Here is a 24831-nt window from a genome sequence, read left to right as displayed (position 1 = left end):
AAAATAGAAAAAGAAAATGACTGAACCATTACCAGAGAAAGATCGTACACGTTTGTCTTTGCAACACCGTGTGGGGCAGTTCTTCCCTTTCGCTTTTATCACTTAAATCTTTAGCAGAGAAGAGTGGGTCCGTGCTCCATTCACCTCTGAGACAGCAGTGACAATCACATGTCTGCTATTGTCAGGTTCAAATACAACAAGAGTGGCCTTTTTGTATTTTCCTTTTCCACCAGGAGGGCTGAGAAAGAGGCAGTCGCTGAGTCCAATAGAAATCAATGGATACTTAAAAGCCACCAGATGAATGTTCCTACAAATTGGCTTCATAATTAATAAATTAGTTTAAAAGCATTGATTAAATTTGATGTAAAATGACCAGATGTGTTGTATTCCACTGCAGTGCACATTCAATCAAAACTTAACAGTCTAATTGAAAAATGCTATTTAAACTGGAGTAAACAAAGTTCTATCACAAGACACTGCGGCTTCTGTGAAGTCTATTTCTGCTCAATAAAAGTCATCAGTGAAGCCGGTCATGCCACAGTTTCATGACTTAAACCAATGGGAAAGTCAACTGAGCACAATTTAAATTTTAGGCAGCATCCTTTGTGTTCATGGACAAAAGGAAACTATGTGGTAAGAAAATACATAAATATGCATACAGGTGTTTTTTAGAAATTGGCTCAGTGCCATGAAAAGTATCCAAGGTTGGTCTTTTTTGCCTTTAATATTTTACCTTCGTCCAAATTCTAATAATCTAAGTTAGAATTAAGTGTCAAAACTGAGTTGCACATGGTGACCAGACTTTCAATGTTCGCTTAATCATTTCAACAACGAAAAAAAGAGACGTCATCTGCCCTTGGAGGCATATTTACAGTCTTAAATATTCATAGGGTATTATTCTTTTCTTTTCTTTTGCCTCGCAACTCTGCACCTCCAACAAGACAGTACCCAGACCTTGTTCTATTCCTCTTAAAAGAACGAAGCCAGGACACTGCAGAATAAAACTGTCATTGCCTCATGGCAGAGAGTGCACTGCTTTTGAAGGGAATTGGACGAGCTGATTTGATTGGCCACTGACTGATGCCAGCCTCCCACACACACACACTGATCATATTGTTCTCCTAAATACACAAGTGTGTAATGTACAGATCCCCATTTCTCCCATGTAGGCCTTGTTCTTTTCAAATTAGATTAGGGGGATTGTGGGGAGTCAAGAAACATATATCGTTCAGTCTATTGTGTTATTGGAAATCTATTTAAAAACCTGGTTTACATATTGTAGAACAAATCAAAGGAGGACAGTGCCACGACCATCCCAATCCATGTTGATGAAGGGAAGCTGAGAGCAAGTACAGGCATTTGCATTGAAAATGAGACGGGGCTCTTCGCCGCTTCCTTGACCACTAAGCCGCCATAAATTGGGGTTTTCTACGATGAGAAGCCGTGACACAAAATCCAGTTTAGAAGTTTAACTGCGAGAACGATGTGGAGTCAGAGCTCCACAGCATCTCCGGGTCCAATGTAAGCACAGTCTGTGAATGCTGCTGCGGGCGGGGGGGACTTCGGAGCCGGTGTATGTTTCTGAGGTAAAGTGTGCGCTCCATTGTGGAAATCGTATTCCTAATGGGGGTGTCACAGCCCCGTGAGAATCCCTTATGCCAGTCTTCTGAACATAAAGCCTTCTAAAAGCCTCCTGCAAGTGAAAAACAATTCGAGGAGCTAAGTCAAGTCCCAGTAATATTCATAATTCCAGGTTATCTGCTGTTTATGTGCGTGTGAGAGTGTATATACACATTATGTTAAAACAGCACTACCACGTACTTTACATGAAAGGGTGATTGCTGGAGCCTTGGGTGCTGCCCAATATGAACGATGTCAACCAACTGGGAGCAGAATGTGCTCAAAAGTGAACTTGTTATCTCTGCTGATTTCAAAGGTCTGTTCTCTTTCCTGCTGCAAGTTTGACCCATTTCTTCGGGGGCAGCTTTTTATATATTTTTGTTCCTTTTTGCGATTGCTTATTATACAAATTACCAAATTAAGTTAAAATGGCAGTATTCATCTAAGGGCGCTTTCACACCTCCCTTGTTTGGTCTGGACCCTTTTCAGTTTAGTCTGAACCATAATAACAGGTGAAAGGTGCCTCCAGCCACAGTCTGGACCAGTGGGCCAAAACTTAGTCCAAACAAAAGAGGTGGTCTCGTTTCGGAACAAACTGTTTAGAGAAGGTTGAGACAGCATCAAACTATAGAAGAAGAGAATGAAGTGGAAGAGGTTTGCTCATCGTCTTCACCTCTGACGATATTTGAATGACATGACGTGATAGCAATACCATAGTGATATTACAGTGGCAACAGAATAAACCAAATAAACCGATTCAATCCCTTTTTCCATTTGAACAGATTAGAAGACACATTTTTTCGAAAGCAATTCGACATGAGTCACACGCCCTAAGATCGGTTTGTCTCGTAGTGAATCAGAAGCTGGTTTGTTGTGACCAGGGATCGTGAGTTAGACGCTGGAGATGGAACATTGTCGAGTAGGAATGATGTGGTGATCATTTCACGATTTGAAATTCATGCTTAGTCAATTAAACTGCTGCCCATAAGCCTCACTCACAGCCATTTATCAGTGAAATGAAGCCGCAGCAAGAGCCACTCAGGAAGTCTGACTCAGCAGAAAGTTTGTTCATGCGCTCTGGTATCAAGACTATAGCACGGAAGAGTTGGGATTCTTTTAAAACTAATTAACACTCCTCCGGCCGGTTAGAGCCGGGTGCACGCCGAGGCCTTAGTGCTATTTAGGAAACATCCCTGAGAGGATATACAGAACTTCACTGTGACTGTGATGCAAGCAGTTGCAGCCATGTACCAGTTTGTATGATCAAAGTATTCATAGTTGCAACAAATCATGTGACAGCAGCGCAAAACACACAAAATCACACAGATACAGATCAGAAGCTTCAGTTGTGTTGACATCAAACATCAGAATGGGGGGGGGGGGGGGGGGAATTATCTTTGTGAATTTGACCATGGCGTGCTTGTTGGTGCCAGATGGGCTGATGGGAGTATTCCCCAAACAACTGATCTCCTGGGATTTTAACACACACAACAGTCTCTAGAGTTTAAAGGGAAAAAACAACATCAATTGACAGTAAGGGAACAGCACCTCAGACATCCAGTCTTTTCAAAATGTTGTCAGCAGCAACCTTGAGGTGGACGGGCTACAATAGGAAAAAGGCCACAGCAACTTCCACGCCATTCAGCCGAGATCAGAAGTCAGAGGCTGCAGTGAGCACAGGTTCACCAGAAGTGGGCAGCTGGAGACTGAAAAAACAAACAGGCCTGGTCTATTGAATTTCACTTTCTGCTGAGGTTGCAGACGGCAGGGTCAGACTTTACCATCAGCTTCCTGTATTAACACTGCAGGCTGGTGTTGGTGGCGGTGTGTTGAGGGGAAAGTGTGTTTGGCACATTTTGGGTCCCTTAATGCCGATCAATCATTTGAATGCCACAGCCTATGAATATTGCTGCTGATCATGTGCGTCCCTTTACTGCCACAATTTACCATCATCTCATGGCTACTTCCAACATGATGAGGCACCAGGTCACAAACCAGTGTGGTACAATGGGAGATTTGCAGGGATTCTGTGATGCAATCATGTCAACATGGCACCAATCATGGGGGCTGTTTTGAAGAAAGGAGGTTCTACCCACTTTAAAGTACGCTGCCCCTAATAAAGTGTATCTATCAATCATATACTCATTTTTCAATTTTCTGCTAAAGGATCTCTGTGGAAGCAATCAACTTGGACCCACCAATTATAGCCTAAGCAGGTGGAAATGTATACAGCTAGGTCCTAATTCACTGTATTGGGGGATTTAAGTGGGAAAATTTGACACAAAAACCCACCATGTAACCGTAACCTGACTTCCTGACACACCCACAGACTCACACACACAGAGACACACAAACACGTAGCATATGCTGTGTAACTACCATCTAAAAGGAGGCTTTCCAGTCTTGACAACTCAATTTTCTGATTATTATAACATAATCACGGCAGTTAATAGGCATTCTCATATTTCATTTAGGTTTTTATGGAAAAAAAAAATGCTAGTTTGAGGCCATATTACTTCTAAGTAGGCAATTAAAACAAATTGCTCCTAGTAACAGAGAAATATGGCCGCTTAAGATAAGTTCCATATGGACGTTTTTTCCTACATTTCTGTGTTTTTGAGCTACCAGTCGATGGATTAATGCCACAGTGGAAGGTCGTGAATTATATCACAGACGCACACATTTAAATGGAAATGCCAGTGAGATACACTCATGCGAGTGCACGGTCGTATATTCTGTGACAAAACTGTCATTACAACAGAATCGTGCGTGTGCATACATGTGCGGGCAGATGCTAACACACACACGCTCGCGCTTTTCACACATACACTCGCAACCCGTCAAGTTGAGCATAACCGAAGGGCCTGAATATGGATTTCACACTCGAGCTAAACCTCCTTAACTTTCCTCAACAATATGGACGCCTCAAGCAATGTCAGCCCCCCCCCACTGCCACTACAAACATTCACTCCTTCTTTACAGATAATGTTCTCCCTCTGGTTTAAAACCTCATTAAAGAACATTGTTTTTGTGGAGGAAAGTCGGCAGAATCTTTTAATGTCTTTCATGTATCTGCTTAAATGGACTGAGACGGGATACTACATGTTCTGTTATTACAAGCTGCGTTCAGTTCCACTGTGTTACGAGTGCGGGCCGACAGCGTCAATGGATCTTTTGTAGGCAGCACCACTATTTAAACAGTGGTGGCTTTGTAACCGCAGCCAAACAGCGTAAGGTGCATCATATGTGTATAAATAATGAAATAAGAAGAGGGTAAATGTAGCATGACTTCCGATCATAAAGTGGTTCCACGTCTAAATATTACGAAACAAGAAAACCCATGGAATGTAAATAAAACAGGCAGAAACCGTGAACGAGACACTACGTCTTCGAGTGGATGCAACGTTGTTGGCTTGCACGTTGCTCTTGCCTTCTTTCTTTTTTCCTTGCTTGCGTGAACTCCCATGCAATCCGACACTTCCCAGAGTCTGAGAGACAGAATATGTGGGACCATATAATGTCCATGACCAATAATGCATCAGGAATGTGTTGCGAGGAAATCGAGGAATTTGTCATGGGGAGGGAAAAACTGGACGCGCGGCAGGAAATTGAGCGACTGTTCAACATGCCTTCACAGTGAAATCTAATCTACTTCTAAAGCATGCACGCGCATTCACATGCAGGCTTTCACTTTCTGGCTCTGTCTCTGACTCTCAAACACATACAGACTCTACTTACAAATTGTGTAATCAGAGAAATGCCTAATTACAATCTCGGCAATCAGAAGGGAGCGGATTTATTTAATTCAATTGTCGGCCAGAATTAAAAGTCACATTTGGACAAAGTCTCATTTAGCTAAAATGCTCAACTCCATCATATGTGTATAATCGGAAAATGGCATGTAATCAACATGGAGGCGAGACACTACAGGAAAAAAACATTTCTGCAGTAGTTTATTTTAAAACCCTCTACAGATTTCCATCTGTAGATTTAAATGAAAATACATATATTTAACAGTATTTCTTTCCAAATAAGTATATTCTCTTACTTTCAGAGCCCCAGGACTTGCACACAAACTTTCCAGTTGTATTCCTACATCCTCTTTTAAGTTAGTGTTTGTTCATGTATCATTCATAGCTTGAATTATAGAATATTTTCTCCCTAAAAACATGATCAAAAGAGATTTTTTTTTCCACGGCTGATGAATATCCTATTTATAGAGTAAATAAATTATGGAGTATAGAAGTGTTTGTCTCTAATGTGTCGACAAAATGAAACAAGAATTAAGAACCTGGCTTTATCCAATCGGCTAATCAGCACATATTTAATTAGATAAAGCCTCAATGTCTGCAAGTAATCAACTGGTGATTTCTATAACCCTGTTCACCCGGAGTGTCCTGTCTAACACTGAGGTGGATGGGACCAGTTCTGGTTGCGCCCATCAGCACTGGCACCACTGCAGGAGGCTGTTGAGAGCAATGAGAGCCACAGATGGAGCATGTAAAGGTTGCATCTGGAGGGAGACGTGGCAGAAGGCGAGCATGACTGCAGCCTCTGGGCTTTCTGGTCTCTGGTTCCATTGGTTTTCAAATGAGTCGTCTCCAGGAAAAAGGAAAAAGAGGAGATAATGGATGCAGCAGTGGCAGAAATCACCTTAAGGGTTTCGGGTGTGATTTTGAATTGTTTTATGTGGTGAAGTTTAAGGAAATATGGTAAATTGAGGCATTGGACCATGTGTCGAGAACTTTGTTGCTCATATGCCCCCCTCGTGCTATAAAGGCTGGTTTTAAAAACACAGGATCAAACAATAAGCGGGAAATAAGCAGACGGAATCCAATCAACAATCTGTGATGGAGCCATAAATAAGCACCAACAACAAGATGGCAAGCTCCGACGCCGCGTTGAAAAAAGCCGAACGACAATAGGAACACGATGGCAGGAAGTAGTGGGGTGATGGTGATGCCCACAAAATGACAAGGGAAATAAAAACAAATTAAAATACCTATCCCTAATGAGCGGGATCGCAGAGAAACAGATGGTGTGTTCAGCTGGTGTTTGGAGCGAGGGTTTTTATCCACCAGGCATCGATTTGTTGGCCGTAGAACTGTGGCGCTTCAGGCAGCCAGTTTACATGGTCTGACCGGTTCTGTTTTTGCCAGGGCTGCTTCCAATATTTACAACATTGGGCTTTTGGAGACGGGTTGATGCGAGCGAGTGTCGACGCTCCTACACGGCAACCTCTTCGTGATTTTATAGGAGCTGTGATTGCGAAAAAAACAACCCATTTCAATCTCTATTTCTGGAACAGGATGTAACATTTTAAGTTATGTAAAAGGCTCCAATCACACAGATTAAAACTAAATTTAAACTGTGACAATGAACAGACATAAGATACACACATGCTCAGGGTGGCACATAAATACACAGTGTAACACAACATATGGTAGATGCAATTAAAGAAAGAGAACACACACACACACACACACACACACACACACACACACACACACACACACACACACACACACACACACACACACACACACACACACACACACACACACACACACACACACACACACACACACACACACACACAACCTGAAGTCATTTACAGTGTGGGAGGTTATTCTCCATTTTTTTTTCCTATCCCTCCTGATAAGGGGCTATTTTCTGCTCTGGCTCCATGTCAAAGATAAGTCGGCGTTATCTCTCTCTTTCTCGCTCTATCTCATGCACACACAACAAACACACACAAACAAACACACACACACAACAAACACACACAAACAAACACAGACAGATATACACATAGAAATGGAGAGCAGTCACATTCAACCTGGGGGGAAAATCCTGGGAAAAGAATGATATCCTAACCCTGACAGACCAGCGGGTCTCTCTCTCTCTCTCTCAATGTGCGTCTGTCATTACGTGTCACTGCATGTGACTCCACTGTGAACACATGTGTCTGCGTGAACAGCAGCGTTTGTGTAAAAGTGTTTGTTTACGGTGACATGTACTGTGTTTGTATGTTGTCACTGCATTTAGTTCACGCATGTGCTGTATTTTTGTGGTTACTTGTGTGCTCTCTGATATTATGTGGGTGAGTGTGTGTGTGTGTGTGTCTCTCTGATACGTCTCCTTAGCCACAGGTGCAGAGAGATGCTGACACGGCTTACAGAGAGACACAGTGCAGGGGAATGAGTTTATTTATCGGTCTCTGTCTAGTTCTCTCTCTCACACACACACACACACACACACACACACACACACACACACACACACACACACACACACACACACACACACACACACACACACACACACACACACACACACACACACACACACACACACACACACACACACACACACACACACACAAATGCAGGAACTCAGAAAGACAAACATAAATGCCACAGTGCTACACAGACACACAAACACTTGAACGGAGAAGAACATGCCTGCACACACACAAGATTCCTGCACACAATAACACACATCTGGGATGAGTACGGGACCTCAGGCACCTCGCCAAGGTAAATAGAGGAAATTGCCAGCCTTGACATTTTTGGGTGCCGAGCGAGGCTTCTCAAGGTGACAGCTTTCGCTGGGTGTTAGTGGGAGATGAGGATTGGTGCTGCCTCACAATCAACGCCCTGTCAATTGGTGTCTGTGTGCAAGTGTGTGTGTGTGTGTGTGTGTGTGTGTGTGTGTGTGTGAACAGGAACATGCATGTGTGATAGTTCACTATGTGTTTATGTGAGTGTTTGCAATAGTGTCAGACACGGTCCTGTGGTTGCATCTGTTAACATATGTTGTTCCATGTATGGTTTTCTCTACAGACTAAAAAGTTACTTTTTGTGCTTCGTTAAATACAACAGCTTGTTAAAGATTAAAAAAAGTGTTTTGTTTAATATGATGTGCTTGAGGAGAGTTCATAATTACAAGTGATAACAGGATTTGGTGCCATGAAGGAATGATTTGTAAGAGCAAAACAAGTTCCAGGATTGAGCAACGGCAGAATTATGAATGCAACTGATGTGTTTATGATGCAAGACAAATTAACTTTTCAATGAAATTAACATTTCAGAGAGCGGTGAGGCCTTCCATCTTCAAAGATGCACACTCCCTGACTTAAGAGAGTTATGGCATTCGATTGGATTTTAAAATTCAGGTTAGCTCACGAATTTGACCCCTGTGCGTCTAAACGATCGGCACGTACCCGCTCTCATTCAGAGTTCTCCCTGGTTTCTGGGGGCTTAGGCACTGAGGTGGGAATGGGCATTTTTATATCATTACATTATTCATAAACAACACAATGCAGGTTGTTGTTTTTCACACTAAACTCCAGACACCGATGAAGTTTGTGCTCTGAGCTGAACTAAGACGTCGCTGCAACACAAAATAACCCTCAAACCAGACATATCGAATATGATTGATTTGAAATGCAATTTTCTCATCCGCCCATAACAATCTAACAGCGTATACGTATCTGTAGACAGACAACTCGTCAGCTGACTGAGGTGATGTTCACCTTTTTGCAGACGTCAGTATTTTTGAGCTCATCATCATCAATGACGGACGTCATTTTTGGCCTTTTCGTCGATTTGCTTTGTTTCATTTCTGCCGTAAAGACGCCAGGAGATGCTAAGAACTAATTTTCACTCATGAATTTATTTCCTAGGTGGAAGCAAACTCCTGCAGGTTAAACTGGACTAACCAAACACTTGCGAGCTGAACAACATTAAACTATTATTCAAAGAAGGAATATATCTTGTAATGAATGAATATGTAATCCTTTAGTCCTGAAATATAAGAGAATATACACTTTTTAAAGCTAAGGTGTAGAAGCATTATATTTTCTTTTGTTAGAGTGTGTATGGAATCCTCTCTTTCCAAAGCAATGGAGAAATCTCATCATAGACTGATTATAGCTCAGTCCTTCTTTGTCCCCATTCAGTAGTTTTCTCTTTAATCAACTCCAATACAGTAATAATGTGTATTTCTCTGTAAGTGGCATGTGGATGTGACTATCTCATTATGTCTTTCAACAACACAAGGGAACATAAACTGGTTATGTAAATAACCCCCACTCCATTCACGACAACACAGCTCCTGTGCACAAGTGTTTATGACCCAGTGTGCATGATGCTTATTCCTGTCACCTTGACTCCCTTTGTGTGAAGCTGAATACATTATGGATAAAAAAACATGTTTCTGTATGGATGTGAGCAAATGAAGATATGAAAGGAGGTCAAACATTTCACATTCATGGGCACACACAAACACTGGCCCATACCCTAGAATAATGGTTAACATGGTTATCACTGCAGTACCCCCCCCAATCATAACTCAGCCATACTTCTTCCCACTGACTTATTGCGTTTGGACCCATGGCGACCAGTGCAAACCACCAGCCTCACATTCCCCGACAGCCTTCGACCCACAGTTGCTCCAATCAGATCCAGTTGTCAGGTTCAATAAGGGAGCCAATCACTTCAGTTAATCAAGGCCTCTCCCCGAGGTTTTTGCATCAGGCTGTGATGCTGGCGTATAGCTGTTGTGTTTGCTATTGCAATTTAGTTGTATGCAATCCCCTCCATCCATCCACCTACAGCTCTCATTCTGTGTGTGTCCTCACATTAAATACTCTGAGCAACTCCAGCTGCCATTAAACGTATTATTTGCAATTTCGGCCATTAAACGGTCTCTCAATCAAAATGATGACAAAAGACCTAAATCGATGACGTTGAGAAGTTGCGTGGGATCATGGGAGTTGTTAGTCTTCGCCAACGTTGCTGATGAGAATCTACCTGACGCGACTCATGTGAACAAATCATGTTCACGGATCAGGTAATGTAGTAAAGTCGTAGTCACGTTACGCAGCCAACGGCAATGAACAATCGTGAACCATTAAGAGTGACTAATACAAACAGTGGAAGGAGAAATCAGCCGACTGGCAAACTGGCTGGCGGCTGGTTGTTCCTTCGCCAAATGTCCTCCGCCCAAGAAGGTAAAGCAGAGATGGACATAGTTCTAAATTGGTGGATTGTTCTTTTTAGACATTTTAAAAAGAGGAAAATTGCATATTATATTTTCAATTTGCTGCTTGAACACTGAACGCCTAAAAGCATTTTGACCACAGGCACATTCAGCAAATCCTAATTCTGTTATCCTTATAAATAGAAGCTTAAAATGATAAATAGAGGAAAACATCTTAATCTAATTAGAACAAAACACTCAAGTGCTGTCCCTGAGGTGTCGGGTATTGCATTGTTAGCCACAGCACCTGCCTAGATAACCATTACAGTCCGGTGAGCACAGACTTTTCAGATCATCGCTGATACTTGACATTACTAAACCAGACTTAAATCAGCATCACAACGTATTTTTTGAGGTATCTCTGGTTTTCCAGCTGTTAAGCACTGTGCCGTTATTTACAGGCAGCTAATCCCCCGGTGGATGTCCATGATGGAGCGAGGCGGGGTTGCTAGGCAATTTGTGATGCGACTGCAAAGTTTCTATTAGCCGGGCACAGAGGGACTGACGGTTCTGTGTAATATATTAAGACAGAGTGAGTCTACCAACCACTGTAGTACTGGGGTCAGGGTCACTTGTGTCGGGGATCATAATTTCTCTCTGGGTTTTTTCCTGTCCTGTCTATTGACCCCTTCCTTATTTTGCTTCTTGCTTAATCCCCAGACAAGGTAACCAGCTCCTGCACCCCACCCCCCACCTTCCCTCCACACAATGTTTCTTTGATTCACCCTAAATTCTTTCCCCCCCATTTCCCTTTTTCTTTCCAGCTCCCTTCTCCCCGTCTCTTTCGGCCTATCCCCCCCCCCCCCCCTCCCCTGGTCCCTGCCCATGTACTCCCTCCGTCGGCAGTAGCTACCCAATAAAGGATGTTGTTAATATCATTAGGCAGACTTCCTCTCCGGCCCAGCGCCCGGCCCACTCCCTTTCAGCCATAATCAAGCGTGCACACCAACTATCAAAGGAGACATTGCTAATAAACTACCACAGTGAAGCGGAGAAGAAAAAAAAACACTCCTGCATTACTGTTGGCTTCGCACGGTGAAATAAATGTGTTTGTGTGCATGTTGAATTCGAGGGCACGGGTGGGGTGGCAGGGAATGGCGGCGGGGGTGCGCGTAACCCAGACAACACTAATAAAGTATATTCCAAGGGGCTAGCGCAGTCTGATGCAAATCCGCCACTTAAGTATAGTAAATTAATTGGGGTTGAGGGACATGTACACAAGCGGACGTTGCTATTAAAGTGCGCTGTGGGAGGAGACAAATACCGTCAGTTTAGTGGGTTTAAATGGGGGAAAAAGCAGGGGGGTAGGGGGGGGGGCAAGTGTGGCTTCTTGTTGCACTGCAGTCATTTGCTGTAAATTATCCCTAAAACGGGAGGGCATGCCGTCAGCTGCACGGCTTGGAAATGTTGTCTCCCGACAGCTGAATGATACAGTGTGCATTTATCACCAGTGAAATGTGGTCTGAAGGGAATATGTGATGCAACACTGCAAGCAAGGAGCGCGCTAGGTTTTAAAAAAAGGGGAGACAGAGGGGTGGGAGGCCAGTGACAGGAGTCGGCTAATAGAGTGCGGCGCATTTAAAAAAAGCACATATTCTAATGCAGGCACAGGCAATTATCTGTTTAAACGTAAGTAGGAGGTGTCAAGTACACACATTCATCATCCTTTTAATTGTAAAAGACACAGATGAGACAGCCCCGGCTTTGCCTCCATTCTTTGAGCCTCCTGATAAAGAGAGGACTTTCTTTTCTTAAATCAAAGAAATGCTCATTATTCTGTTTACCAGTTGGCTGAGAGGAATAGGAATTTCCTTTGAGCGGTGAACTATAATTCCAGTTTATTAAATCTTGGCTCTGGTTTCTGCAGCATTTGGCAATTTGCCCCTCGCCAAACTAATTGCCCAGAGCTGGGAGAAGGGGAGAGTGTCAGGTTGGGGAAGAAATGTGCTCAGTGCAACGATCATACAGGTTTTAAACAAACCCCCGAGGTGAACAACGTGATCCGAACAACTAAACGATTACCGCCACTAATGGAGGTTATGTTTTTGTTTTGTCTGCCTGTTAGTTAGCAGGATTAAGAGTGACAGAGACACAGATTTAAGTGTAGTAGAAAAGTTCTCAGAGACCCCTTCTGGTTACGCATGATGCTGCTGTTAAAGACCACCTTCTTTTTCCTTTTGGCATTTCAGTCCAGCATATTTTCACATTTGTGTTTTAAAGTTTTACTGTTGCCTTGTTTACAACCGGTGTGACAGCTCATTTCTTACCCTGTCAGACGGTGGAGTGCAGGCACCACGTCTCTCCAGCTCAGGGACTGTTTCCGTGGGTACAATATTAACTTAGCCAATTGAAACAATGACCAAAACTATCAAAATAAGACCTAAAGTGTCAGGAACTGGAAATATAATAACATACTATAATATATAATTGAAAATCAGCCAACCTTGCAGAGGGACTCGACTTGCAGCATTAATACATAAAAATGGGACAGTGAATTCTGGCAAAAAAAAATAATCATAGCATACATTTCTAGAGACACACTGTCAGTCAAGGGAACAGGAAGTTCATTAGCATTCATTCACACCACCGATGAAGGAAATAGTCCCAGAAAACAACATTTCAGAACGACAATAAGTACGCGAGTGTCAAAAATAATGATGGAGAAGAATCTACCACCACAGAGCACTGCAACCTGTTTTTGACACAATTAAGTCGAGCCTCTCTGTGTCTGTTTGAACAACCGTGGGGATCTTTCATTGTTATGTGGCCGCCACTGAGCTCCACGGTCATGCTTTATTTATCCCTTTCCCTCTGCACTGTAATGGAAATATAAAAGGCTGCATTGATTAGTGTTTAAGGATCAGGCTTTAATAGATTAAAAGCCTCCAGCTCTGAGAGAGGCACTCACTCATACACGCTTGTGCATAAAGGCAAGTGTGCGTCGTATACACGCCCAAAATGCAAACCTATGGACGGTTATGGAAAGAGCTTGACGTGAGCAACAACAGACGTGTACAGGCAGCGGCTTCTCACACTTGAGTGGACACAGACATTAGAAAGACATAAGGATACACAACCATAAACACACAAACAAACACACACATACACACGTACAGTTAGCAGTGCCAGAAACAGAGCACGAAGGCTTTTAATAGCCTATATGCATTCGTTAATGTAATAAATATTAAATAAATATCTTGCAGGACCAACAGGATGTAGCCATCTGCATGTCATTATCATGTAGAGAAAAAAAAAAGTGCCCTAATGTTCATTTTCCAATTGATGGAAAATTCATGCATTTTTAACGCGGTGCATTATTAATAATACGGCACCATCCCAGAGCCGTTTTCTACACACAGGGACGATGATGTCATGTCTCAGCTTGAGTTTGATACAAAAAGTAAACGTGCAAATTAACGAAGACGGCGGTGTTGCAGCTTTCCATACGGCTCGTGAAGGAAAAATCTAATTTACTAATTTTTTCAGGTTATTTTGGTAAAAAAACAAAATTCCAAATTGTGACTGCAACTGCATTTGAAACACTTTTCCCTCTTTTCCCATTTTCTCTAATCTTAGCACCTCTTCTTCTCTGTCTCAATCAATAGAGGCCATAATGGTGTTGAGCTCCCTCCTGCTCACCATCCTTTCTTCTCCAGTAACACAGATTACAGTCGTACGTGTTAGTCATCATTCTCTCCCTCTAATTTCCTCCCATCACCCACACACCTCCTACATTTGCCGTCACACTCAGCGAGGTCTATCCTCTCATTGCCACTTTCCTTCTGGTCCCAATCACGCCTGATGGCATCCTGTTGTAAAACTGCGCCACGATTGAATCTCCAGTGTTTGTCTCCTTTTTCCTACCACAAATCACTCTTGTTGTTAGCCTCCCGCTCACCTCTCCAGTCTTCTTTACAGTCATCTCGTCTCTCTTAATCTCTCCCTCAAGGATTCACAGCCTCCTCCTGTAAGGTCTTCCTCGTCTCCTGTATTCCCTCATGCCGTCTCAGGTGAGAACATCCTTTCTCTTTGTTAGACTCAACTGTTCGTGGCACTTCGGTCGACCTCCCAGTGTCTCCTCTCCCACAAGAAGTGACCACACGTCTTGTCTGCAGTTAGCGATACCCGACCTCCCTTCTTTAGCTTTTCTCATATTTCTGAACTGTTCATCTTATCGCATTCACACTTCCATAAGGGGGCAAAGAAGTGCAGAGTCTGTGTCATTGTGATGCACTCAGTATTAAAAAAAAACTGAAGTGACGACAACGACTTCTCTAGTTGGGGGTTCTGCTCACTGAGTCCAGCTTCACCAGACTGGGAATAACCAGGTGAGAAGCTCTTTGTGCAGCAGTGGCTCGGCTTCAGAGTTCTGTGGACTGAGTCCTGCAGCTGGTCTTTACTTCGCGGCTCAACTACTTTTACAGTTTCAAGAAGAAAGCTGCAACCGTTCCAAACAAGCATATTTGGAACAGGCATTGGACTTGTACATTAAAAGACATATGAGAGTAACAACTGAAAAAAATTGCTATTTAAATAAAAGTGGTGGCTTTATTATAATATATTTTTTTACAGCACATACAGGATCAAAGATTACCCCTCAGCTTTTCCTTTAAATGATTAATGTATACATCAAACTATACATGTCTGCTCACATATGCATTTCTTCAAAAGGAGGTAGTGATGGCAGGCGTATAACTGATGACAGCAGATATGTTGCAGGCAGGCTAATGCTGCATTTATCAGAACTCGTCATAAATGCAGTGAAAGGGAGAAAGGTCACAGACATAAGTAGCTTTTGATCAATGGCCTACAAACCCATGGCAGAGCAGATGAAAAGCCTCCACAGATGGCAGATACATCTAGATGCAATTGATTTAACCAATTTAAAAAAGGTGCTACATGCTGTTTTTATTAACATGGCAATGTGATAACAAACAGGCTTTATTTGCTTTTATCTAGTGGGACCACAAGTGAACACCAGGGGTAATCGTTCAGCCAATATAGAAAAAAAAAAACATGTGCTGAGCTAATTTGCCAATATTATTTCCAGTATTTAAAGGATCAAACACGTTAGCAGGTCTATGGGACTGGATGCTAAACAGAGGATGGATGAAAAACCAATCGCACATCTACAGCTCAGAGATGTGCTCAATGACTCCCTCACAAGTTTCATCATGTATTCCTGCACTGGATACATACTGTACTATATTGCGCCGTTGCCTGGAGGCATATTTACTCTGCTCTGCTTGTCCTCAAGATGCATTTAAATATACAATGTGCTCGTGTCTGAGGAAATTATGTTGAATGCGAGCACTTAATGTGTCTCAATGCAAAGATGGGTGTGTATGTTTCTGGCATATGCACGCACTCGAGTTTGCAGCGCACATGTCGTGTAGCGTGTTAGTCTGTGAACTGCCTTCAGATGGCAGGAGACAGAAATTCAAACATTCATTTGAAAGTTAATATTCTAATACAATCTTTACAGATAAGCACTGAGGACAGTTTGGAATAGTTTGCCTTGTGATCTAGGAGAAAAGTTTGCTGAGGCCAACAAGTGCACAACCGTGCGTCAAGATTTATCTGCAAGAATATGCAGCCCATTGTTGACGAGGGGGGGATCATTTGAATGCATTCGGACCAATTGTGTGTCATTGCAAATTAGTTTTCATTTCTGGAAAAATGTGACAGGCCTAGAGGAAACTTTGGAGTGTGTGTATGTGGATGGGTATGGATGGCGGCGGGTTGGGGCGTACAGAGTCATTAACAGTTTTCTCAGTTTCCCTCCTTTCATCCCTCGTTAGCTTTGATCAGAAAGTTAGGAGTCAAAATCTTCTATCGTCCGCGCTGCAAGAATGCTACAGGGGCTGAGTGGAGAAAGTACAGCTGAGACTCACACATGTACGCACACAAACTGACACGCACACTGACCCACTGGCACACACAAGAGTTGACAGATGAAAAGACAAACTGACAGACCCTGACTCGGAGGCACAAAAAAAAAAAAAGCAGAAGCAAATAGAACAAAAAGGCAGCAGAAATATACAAGTTTAGAAAAATATCAATTTACAAACCAAGCACGGAGATTCACAACCACAGAAAGAGACTTTTCTTTCTTTACATATATTTCACAACTTTCTATAATTTAAAAGGTTCTGATCCAATGTTGGAGGGCATGTTATGAGCTGTGGCATTAGAGAGGGGTTTAATATCTTCATGTTCTCGCCATATTAAAAATGTACAAAGAAAGCACACGAGTCGTTTTGGATTACCGAAATAATTACACACCCAAGTCCCCCTCTGAGCCAGATCTTCCAGCTCGGGGTGCAGAGAGGAAACAGTCGTTAAACTTGGATCTCTGAGACACGTGTGAAGCTGCTTAATTGGGGCCAAATCTTAACAAAATCTTGTCATGTTCTCAAAGCCTCAGGTGTATTTAGATAAAAGCACACAGCAAGCGGCACATCTAACTAAAGAGAGACACAGGGTCGACGGGGGAGAGTGGGAGCTCGCAACCGCATTTGTTTCAACAGAGGCATGTGATACGTCTCTGTTGGCACACACACACACACACACACACACACACACACACACACACACACACACACACACACACACACACACACACACACACACACACACACACACACACACACACACACACACACACACAGACACACACACACACACACACACACAGCAACACGCTTACCAAAATCTACCATTCAATTCTTCCCTTACGACTCTAGATTCTCACTCTTATCAGACCCAAATCCTTTCGACGCCCTTTTTAAATCAAATGAGGTTCAGCTTTGAACATTTCTATCGCTTTTCTTTGGTTGAGAAGAAGATTCCAACCGGTTGACGTGTGAGAGTGTTTCCTAAGAAACAGACACATTATCTGGCATAAATTTAATGTTTTTCGTGCCAACAAGTTTTAGCAATGAATCTGTCCATTGATCAAAGTTGACCTGAAAGTTTCCTGTAACGCCCTTTGCTACCAAAAAGAAAGTTTCAGGACTAATCTCCCTCCAGAAAAACCTTTTGTTTTCAAGGTGACTAACTCTCCATACCTCCCTACCTCTCAGTCCGCTCACACACATCTCCACACCGGCTTCCAATTTGTTGGCTTTGTGTATGTTACAGCAGTGAGATTCGCGGCCCCTGCGCTGCTCTGATCAGACCCGCACTCGGACATCTGTCGGAGGATGTTTACCCAGGCAGTAAGTATGTTAGGGGAAATATTATCCTAGTTTTACCTTACCTTTCTTCTGTCTGAAGCATAAACACCAGCATTGCAAGCCAGGGATGGGAGAGGAGAGGAGAGGAGGAAAAAAAGAGGAGTGTAGAGGAGGTAAGACAGAGTGGACCTAAGGGAGTAACAGTGCGTTCACACATGTGGATAAAAGTAGTTGGCGGTATCTGGCCGGTCATGAATCAGTTGTATTGCGGGTGTATTTAATCTCCGATGCCTGCACACACCAACAATCCACAAACTATTTTTTATATTCTGCTAACTTGAAGACAGGTCACAGAGAATAACAATTTTTAAAAGTTCCTTTGCATAATGTAGCAGTAAATAACTCTGAGCTTCCGTTTCCACTGAAATCAAGATGAATGTCACTGGCTGTCGCTCCGACTGTGTCTGAGCCTCTAAACTTCTCCCTGTAGTGCGGCCGGGCTCTTTTGAGTCTGTCAAGCTGAGCGAGGGCGGGGGGGGAGGCACAGGGCGTCAAAGCCGCGACTCATTCACAATGACAGCAGCCGACGCTGTCCCAGCTTTTATGAATCCATGCGTGTGAACAGCCCATAAGAGCAGGAGTGAAAGAGGGATGAAGGGGTAAAGGATGAGTCAGTGAGAGGGTGAGCGATGGAGGTAAAGACAAGTAAGTAAATGGATTAGTGATGATATATCAGGCGAGAAAGAGTTGAAAGGAAAGAATGAGAGGAAGGAAAGGAGAGGATAGAGGGAAAGTAAAGTTCAGAAGTATATAAAAACTTTTATGTAACCCTGACACTGAATATAAACTAGTGTCACTAGTTTAGTGATTCATTCATTCTGCTGTTGGTAGAATTTTTACATTCCAGTTCTTTGAGCATCTTTTTAAAAGGCCATCACTCTTTTTCAGCATAGACTCCTTAACTCCACTGGGACAAAAGACGCCTCCTAAAACCTTGACATTCACGGAAACCTTTATTTATTTTCAGCCTCTGACGCTGGTGGAAGCGTGAAATAAAATTATTTGAGGTCTCGAAACTTTCACCGTGGTTCATTGCATTTACCCTACTAACTGGATACGGTTGGAAACGAGCACAATTGTTGTGATTTCCAGTTGTATTTCATGTTGTGTTCTGTTTGTATCACACGCTTCTATCAGCGTCAGAGGAAAATTAAAGGTTTAAGAGACCCTGTAACCGATTTTGTCAGCCACTCACTAAACCTTGACGAAGTGCGACTTGAAAAACTTTTTCTCTGGTTGAAACTGCATGGAAATAAAAAAATTCACATAACGCATTTCATCGAATTTTCGGAAAATCGGTCACACATCTTGAAAACAACAAAACCAATGACAAACACACATCGCAGAGGGAGATGCATATGTTGCATCTGGTCTTGATGGGTTAATCAGATGCAAGTTTCCAATTGTAGGACTTTTTTTCACATATCAACAAACTGCAACTTTTTATTCGTGCTCTACTGAGAACATTCCTTTTAAACTAAAAATCTGTCAATGAGGAGTCAAACTTCCAATTTCAGGGTCAACGTGCAAAGAAGTCTTAGTTTTTATCGTCAGTGAAAAATCTATATATGTAGACTTCACGTGAATGTATGTCTGCTGCTTGGCATAAAGGGACACAGACGGGCACACAGATGCTTAACACACACACTCTGTCACACACACACACACACGCACGCACGCACACACGCTCACGCTCCCGTGTAGTGTTGTTTCCAGCCCAAAACCAAACCATGTGTGGAAGCTATCCTGTGCCGGGCTACACTGTATATGCCCTGTTGGTAATCGGTCCCTCCACTAGAAAAAAAGAAAGTACACTGGGAAGTCATGTACAGCCTGACTCTCCTCAGCTCTGAGCTCCTCTGTCTGCTCCTGACAGCCACTGTCTCTGCTCTCGTCTGCATTTCTTCACCTTTTCCTTGTTTTGTTAATCATTACCATCTCTCACTCCTTTCGCCTCGTCTCTTCTCGCCTGTACCATTCATATTTGAACCCATTTCTCCATCTGCCTGCCCTGCATAGCTGCCTTTTCCTCCCTTGAACTCTTTCTGTCAGTCTTTCTACTTGCACCCCCTTTCTCTCACCCCCCCCCCTACCACCTCCCATCTCTCCCACCCGTTCCACCACCAACTAGGCATGAAAACGGTGCTCCATTAGGAGTGCCTGGGCTAAGCCCGGTCTGACACACACTGCTTTGATCAGCCGTGAGCTGGGCTAAACACCCCGCTAAACTCCCCAGTCTGAGGAGGCGGGGGGGGGTGTTGAGGGAGGGCAAAAAGTAGCGAGGGATGGGACTGGGGAGGATCAAAACCGAGGAATGAGATGGAGATGCAGGCACAATAAAGGGAAAACACACAGTCTGAGGAGAGAAGCTCAATTTCCCAAGCTGTCCACTAGTATATTTCTCCCCACTATTCTTCTCTTTTACTATATTTTCCTTCACATCTCTTTTTTATAAGTTATCCATCTCTCTCGCACCTCCACTCCCCTTCTCCCTCGACAACTTCCAGGAGGTCTCGACAAAACACACGCAGCGTCTGCAGGTGCACACCTCACAGAAGCCGAAACACGTGCACGTGGAAAACGCAATCAGATCGGATGTCTGACTATGGAGAAGTCTCAGAGCAAATCTTTGCAGAATCTCTCTCAGAGGAAAACTGTGTTGTGGTTAAATAAATATTGTGCCCACTCAAACACACACACACACAGAAAAGTTGTCTGGGAGAAAGAAGTGAGGGAGAGAGAGAAAGAGAGAGGGGAGATATATGGAGACCAGACCTCCATAACTGACAACAGTAGGAAAGAAAAAAGAAAAAGAGCCAGAGCTTTGCACATTCATGCCGGCAGATACTAAACCAGCAGCAGCAAAAGGACAAAAAGCTCCCGTCTTTTTCTCCCAAGGAGTGAAGAGAAAAGGGATTTCCGCTCAGTGCTAATCAATCAGGCTGTGATAATGGCTCCCATGCCTAGCTGTCGACTGGGGGGGTCAAGGCATCCCGTGACCCAGCGCCCAGGGCCCAGGGGCCAAAGCCCCTCTCAGAATAGCACCCCAGGACGGACTCCCCTGGCTAATTGTCCAAGCCAGTGTCAGCCTTTTCAATGCCCCCCCACCTCCCCTCCCTCCTCTCCTTCCACTTTCTCCTTCATTCCTCTCTCTTTCTTCTCCCCTTTCCCTCCCCTCCTTCCCTCTTCACAACTCTGCGATTCTCTCCCTTTCTACGCAACTGAGCAATCTCCACCAGCATGTACCAGCGTGGGGTTTGTGAGGTGGTGGTGGTGGAGGGGGATGCAGATAGAGTGGAAGCTGGATGAAATAAAGAGCGTGTAGAGCTTAGGAGACACACAGAAACAGAGGGGGGATATGCAAACAGGGAGAAAAGTTAATGAAAAGACGTGACAGAGACGAGGAGGGACAGTGTCAGAGAGGAGAGATCAGTGGCGGCAGCGGCAGCACGCAGGGAGGGAAATGGGAGGCGAGGCAGGAGGACAAGAGAGGGACAGGCAGAGAAGAGGCAGGCGAGAGACTCCCTGTCCTCTCCCCCCACCGACACATCACTCATATCGCTGCAACAGAGTACTGTGACGGGTCCATCATCTCCCATCTGCATATCAATACATTTCTATAAATCACAGCCGAAGCAGCGTGCGTCTCGGGGAGTCCGCTAAGCATCCGCTCGGCCGTCCTCCACAATGCAGCCAGCATACAAAACACAAGAGGACAGGGAGGACATGGGACACACAGACACACAGACACACACAGAAAAGAGTCGAGAGCCAACCCCACTCCAGCTCCGTGCAGTGGCATTCCTCTCATTCCAAGCGCACGCTGCTAATTAACAGCATTAGATCCCACAGACAGAGGGAGAGATTGATGGAGAGGTATTCCGCTGTTGCACTAGCCCCACATCACTATCCTCTGCCACCTCTCCTTTGCTCCTGGCTATTCCTTCCTTCCCTTTTTTTGTGTCACAGTCCCTCAGTCCCTTCCATCCAACTCTCTTTCCCTGTCAGGTCCTGGTCAGGCAGCGCTGAAGAAGACCAAAGTCCCCCCAAAAAAATGCAACAAAATAAAATAAATTCAAATCAAATGAATGAAAATCAATGGGCTACTCACTGTGAACCTCCTCTTTTTCTGTATTTCAGTTTTTTCCTGATATGTCACTTCTTATCCTCTTCTCCACTGTAGCAAAGGGGAGTGTGTCTATCCCAGCGTGTGTGGTGTGTCAGTCCGATAGAGGACAGTTGCCGTCTGCGTGCATGAGCATGTGTGTGTGTGCATGAAAGAGAGCGGGGAGAGAGGGAGAACGTGTGCGTCTGTCTCTGCGTCTCGCACTGCTCTGAGAGAGCAAGCCGAGGCTGTTTTAAACAGGCTGCTCTCCCCATGTGACCAGCCCAGCCACAGGCAGGAATACATTACAAAGACACACACACACACACACACACACACACGCACACACGCACACACTCTCACTCTCTGTCTGTTGCTCTCTCTCTCCCTCTCCCTCTCTCACCCATCCACACACCGTGTCCATAGTGCACCCCCTAGCCACCGCTCAGGGTAGTGGAGGGAACAGCCCACACACATAATAGATGTGCACACACACACACATGCACGGACACACAGCATGTACACACACATTTATAAAGAGTGAGAACGAGAGGAGCAATGGGTATTCAGATGCATGTGTGCAAGACACGCACACACACATACAGTATAAACACTAATACTTAGAGAGGATGTTTGGCTTTTGGTCAGGTTCGGTCCCAGTGGCCGAACAATATGCAGCAAACATTTGATTTTGTGAGTTAAAACAATTAACCTAAAGCCTTGTTATTGATTAATTGAAACAATTTGATGCATCAACTCAGAGCTTGAGCTTACAATAATTATAAATGTAAAACAAGACAAACTTTAATGTGCATCGTATTGTTGCCTATTACCAAATGTAAAGAGCAACCAAGTGAACAGAGTCACACAGAAAACAAAAGAATAATAGATCTAGTGCAATTAGAGACAATTCGCCCAATTACATGTTTTGTTCAATGTTTTTGACGTTTCCCTCTCTGGTGTGCTGGTGCAGCTTCACACCTGGAAGCACTGACCTTTTCAGTAATGGAAACCTTTTAAAGCTGACCTTCTGTTGCAAGGCTGATACAATTGCATAACAGCTATTACACCTTGAAGAACAACAATGGAAAACACCACAGATGAAGTGCATCAAGTGAAATATATAGTGGTCGCCCCGAAGAAGTACATTTTCAAAATGCCACAGCCATATATATTATTTAAAGCCACAGCACGATAGGATGGTGCGAGTTGAGGTGATGACAAACTGTCTCTCGAGAGAAAAGATTCTCGGGAAATAAATCCGACAGCTCGCCAAGACCACAAATCATATCATTATTCATCATAACTAATGCAGCCAGTGCAGCATTCAGACTACATGCATACCAATGGATGGTTGATCAGCTCCTGACACATTTATCATGTAACGTTCAGGAACGTTCAGCGTCACGCCGCTGCTCTGGAGAACCTCAGGACAGAAATGAATCACCGCTGAAAGTCATTTATTATCACAATAATACCCAGGAGGATATTTTCTATGATTACGAGCACAATTCAAAACGCCAGTTAAACACATCAAGGCCTGAAGGTGTGACTGTGCCAGAGCGCCCATACAAAGACATCTGACTTGGCCTCTACTCACAAAGCCAGACTCATTCAGCATTGTGGAGGTAGGTCTGGCTGCACAAATTATTACTTCATAGGGGAACAAAAGGTGCAACTTTTCTACCCTGAAACCTCTTCTCAACCACTTCAGTACTCGAGATATGGGCACGTGAACATTTTGCTAACAATCTGTCAGACACGCAAAGAAACCACGAGCAGTCATACAACCACACGGGTGAAAAACAAACCCAAACCTGAGCCAAACCTCTTAATGGATAAGCAGTAATGATAATTAATGAATGGATGGACGCTCTCCTTAAAAGGGCCGTGGGGGGGGGGGGGGGGGGTGGGACAACCATTAACTTGGTCAAGGCCATATGATGAGGAATGTGAATGTTTGGCATTTTAACGTAAGATCATTATTCAGCAATGCAATAATCAACATTTAAAAAACTTTGCGCACACTAATATAAAAACTTCTGTGAAAATATAATACTGCAGTTTTACATTGTACATACATAAGTAGATAAACAACCCATTTACCTTCCATCAGGATGCAAATTATCTGCCTTTTTTGCTGCATCTTCACAAATCAATCTCTATAAAAAACAAAAACAATTCCCTGATGTGCTCACACTCCCTGAAATATTCCATTAGAAAAATAAACCTGCTTTGCAACTCACTATTGTGTTGAAATCAATCCCATGCGTGTACCCTTGGCTTTTGAAAAAGGATTTATTTATTAATCATGTGATGTTGGCACAGTGTCGGTGAAGTCACACTGTTTATTACCAACCACTGTGCCGCTTGCAGACACTTGGCTTTTGTCCACGTGTGGCATCATACCACTAATTTTGATCTAGTACAAATCTTGTGTAGCTGCAGCTCAAGCACAATCCGCCTGAACAAAACAGATGCAGACAAAATCTCATGCAAACAAACTTTTACAAAAGACAACACAACACAGCAAAAACAAAACACATACTCACGCTAACGTGGTAACTGTTACATTGGTTCTATGGACAATGCAATGACAGGAGTATTGAGGTTCAGTAAAATACTACACAACAATTCCACTGCTTCGCTTCTCCTCTTTATATTGTGCAATTATACAATTTTCATATGTTCCTCCCTTGTTTGCCAATTTCTGCATTGCCATGTCATGTATTTTCCCCTTAGTGTTGTGTAGTATTAGGTAGTCGGCCATTTCTGGGCAGTCTCAGCTGTGGCTGCACAGGCTCCCTCTCCATCACTGCAGGT

General features: G+C 43.6%; 1 protein-coding gene across 1 annotated transcript in view; it reads right to left on the bottom strand.

Moving 5' to 3' along the window:
• cntfr (ciliary neurotrophic factor receptor) overlaps positions 1 to 22295 on the bottom strand; it is a 200929-nt gene extending 178634 nt beyond the window's left edge. Inside the window, exon 1 of the mRNA XM_034601828.1 lies at positions 22015 to 22295. The gene's annotated coding sequence lies outside the window, so the exon portion shown is untranslated. The remainder of the gene's footprint in view (positions 1 to 22014) is intronic.
• Between the last annotated feature and the right edge of the window lie 2536 nt (positions 22296 to 24831).

The sequence above is a fragment of the Hippoglossus hippoglossus genome, chromosome 12 (assembly GCF_009819705.1).
Source record: "Hippoglossus hippoglossus isolate fHipHip1 chromosome 12, fHipHip1.pri, whole genome shotgun sequence".
In the NCBI taxonomy this organism is placed as follows: Eukaryota; Metazoa; Chordata; class Actinopteri; order Pleuronectiformes; family Pleuronectidae; genus Hippoglossus; species Hippoglossus hippoglossus.
This window is presented reverse-complemented; position numbering and strand designations above follow the sequence as displayed.